This window comes from Tenrec ecaudatus, chromosome 17 (assembly GCF_050624435.1).
Source record: "Tenrec ecaudatus isolate mTenEca1 chromosome 17, mTenEca1.hap1, whole genome shotgun sequence".
Taxonomy (NCBI): Eukaryota; Metazoa; Chordata; class Mammalia; order Afrosoricida; family Tenrecidae; genus Tenrec; species Tenrec ecaudatus.
The window spans coordinates 13,559,241-13,562,353 of NC_134546.1; positions in this window are offsets into that span (position 1 = coordinate 13,559,241).

The following is a 3,113-nucleotide window of genomic DNA, read 5'->3' on the forward strand; positions in this document are numbered from 1 at the left end:
TTAAGTACTTTTCTGGGGATTACACAATCAGTTAAGTCACAGTCGGGCTGGAATTGAAAGCTAGGAAGTTTAAATCTAGAGACTTCTGAAAGAATATGTGTACATGTATGCATGTATGAACACACATGGGTCCACATACAAAAAGGAATATATGCTCCTAAAAGGGAAGAACATTGTTTTAATTTCTGCTGTAAACTGAAGCCTGGAAAATAGTCCTTGACAGATACATTGTTGTTGTTTGGTGCCTTTGAGTTGGCATTGCCTCATAACAAGTTCTGTGCCAACCCTAGAATTGTTGCTGCTTGAGCTACAGTGGGAGCCACGGTGCCAATCCATCTCCTTGTGGGTCTCCTTCTTGGTCATTGACTCTCCACTTTACCAAGCATGATGCATGATGTCCTGCTCCAGGGATTGGTCCTTCTTGGTACCTTGCTCAAAGTGAGATAACGTCTTCCTCTCCCTGTTTCTAAGAAGCATCTGGCTATGCTTCTTTCATAGCAACTTGATAGAACAGGGGAAAATTGCCCCGGTGGGTTTCTGAAGCTGTAGCTCTTTACGAGCGTAGAAAGCTCAGTCTTTCTCCTGAGGAGTGGCTGATGGTTTGATATGATCCTTGTGAAGCTGGGACGAGATGAGCCACTCGTTCTTCATGTTGTAGCGAGGGTCACGAAGAGGCCAGAGCCACTGGACAGCACTTACCAACAGTAGTCTGCACGCACATCGAGCACATTGATTGTGCTTCCATTATAACGGCATTGCCGACGATTTCAATCTTTCTCCACTTGTCATCATGTTGCTTCTAGTTCCAGTGGCAAGGATTTTTGTTTTCATTAGTTTGAAACGTGATCCATGTCGAAGGCTGCCGTCTTTGAACTTCATCAGTAAGTGCTTGAAGCCCTCTTTACTTTCAGCAAGCAAGGTTGGGTCATCTGTATATCACAGCCCTTCAGTGAGTCTTTCTCAGATCTTGATGCTTCATTCTTCTTCCAACCGTCTAGCTCCTGGGATTGTTTGCTCAGTACATAGAAAGAGTAAATATTGAAAGTATTCAATCCTGGAGTGTATTTTTTCTAACTTTAAACCATGACACACAATAAGCACTCTGGAAATATTAGTTAAGTGTCTAATGAAAGGTTACATTTAACCTAAAGCTTAGCTAAATTCATGATTTTCACACAAAATCAAATTAAATACATTTTTCTCATTTATTTTTAAACATTTTGAATCCAAATGTCATCTCATTGACTCTGCAACGTTCTCATGGCCAGTATCCCACCACTGCTCTGCATCAGGCACCGTGGTGGCATTTTATGTAGCTTACATTGTTTATTCCCACAATATCCCTGTGATGTGATGTCACAGAAAACCCCCATTAACTTTTAATTCCATTTTTCCAAAAACTCTTTGAAGCTCTCTCTTACCTATAAACATTAACTCATATGGAGCTAGGTCTAGATTAAAGCTAGTCTTGATTTTAATTCACACTTTAGGTTAGCACATCCATTACCTGTGAGATGATTTCACCCACCTCCCTCTGATAAAAGTGGAAGGCTCCACAGGAACAGATTTTCCTGGAGATATGAACAAATGGACGGATGACTAAGCAGTGCCTAGAGCAGAGCAGTTCAGTAGGCTTGCCCATCATGGTATTTTTAATGGCCCCATAGGTAATTAAAATCTGGACAATAATAAGGAACACTACAGAATAATCAATGTATTAGAGTTACAGAGTTAATGGAACAGTTAGTTTATTGTGCCAACCTGGCACATGTGGGGTTAATTGAAGGGTGAAGAGATAAATGGCTTGGTGAGCCTTGCCTTTCGAGTTCTTGGGTCTCTTGCTTTCTGATGGTTGGGCCAGGGTGCAGCTGCCTTAGCCAGTTCCCTGCTTTAGCTGGCAAGGCTCACTTCCTGCAAGACATCCCAGAGGAGAAGTCACATGGACTTAGCCCGATGCAGTCCTAGGTGCTGGAGTCATGTGAAGACCACTGCCAGTGCTGAGATGCTTACACGCTCATTGATTCGGCTTTCCTTCTGCAGTCAGCATCATTGCATGTGTTTTGTGAGATGGAGGAGGACTTTGTAGATTGGTGTCGGACATATGGGTTAATTTTGGACTTGTGGGCTTGGGTAGCACTGGGTGGGGATGTTTTCTTGATGTGCACTTACCCTTTATATACCCAGAGTATCACAGTTAGTTAGGAATGTTGAATATACCATGGACTGCTAGAACAGGAAACAGGCCTGTCTTATTGGAAGGAGAGTCAAAGTGCTTCTTAGAATAGAGAATGGAAGAGCTTTATCCCCCTTACTTTGGGTACTTTCTCAGGAAGGACCAATTCATGGAGAAGGACTTCATGCTTGGTAAAATGAGAGGAGTAAGTCCCTCGACGAGATGGATTCAGACATTCATTAAATGAGACATGTCTACTCTCATGCCTACTACTCACAACCTACAGCCCATGGGCCACATGCAGTCTGCCGAGGACATTTATCCAGCCCACCAGGTGCTTTGTCCCTGTTTGCTTTTTCACTTCAAAATAAGATATGTGCAGTGTGCATAGGAATTTGTTCATAGTTTAAAAAAAACTATAGTCCGCCCTTCCAATGGGTCTGAGGGACAGTGAACTTGCCCCCTGTTTAAAAAGTTTGAGGATCCCTGCTCATGAGAATGATGCAGGACAAGGCAAGGCAGCCTTCCCTTCTGGAGGAAGGGGCCCTGGTGGTGTAGTGGTTCCACTTTGGGCAGCAGTCTGAAACCATCAGCCGCTCTGAGACAGAAAGGCAGGGCTTTCTACTCCGAAACCACAGGGACAGCTCTCCCCTGTTGTATAGTATTGCTCTGAGCCAGCATGGACACAGGGCAGTCAGGAGGAGGAGGAGGAGGAGTCGTTTACATGGCATTGCTATGAGACGGAGCTGACTTAGAATAGAGGATGACCCCTCACCACAGTAACGGGTCTTATCCATGGCAAGTCTAGATGGATAAGAGGCAGATGAGAGGCAGAGATGAATGAGGCACATACGAAGCATGGCCTGTGCCCCCTCAAAGCTGATGGTCAAGTTGGAAATGTAGAGCTCATATAGCGGTAGATAAAATGTAAGTTAGAAAG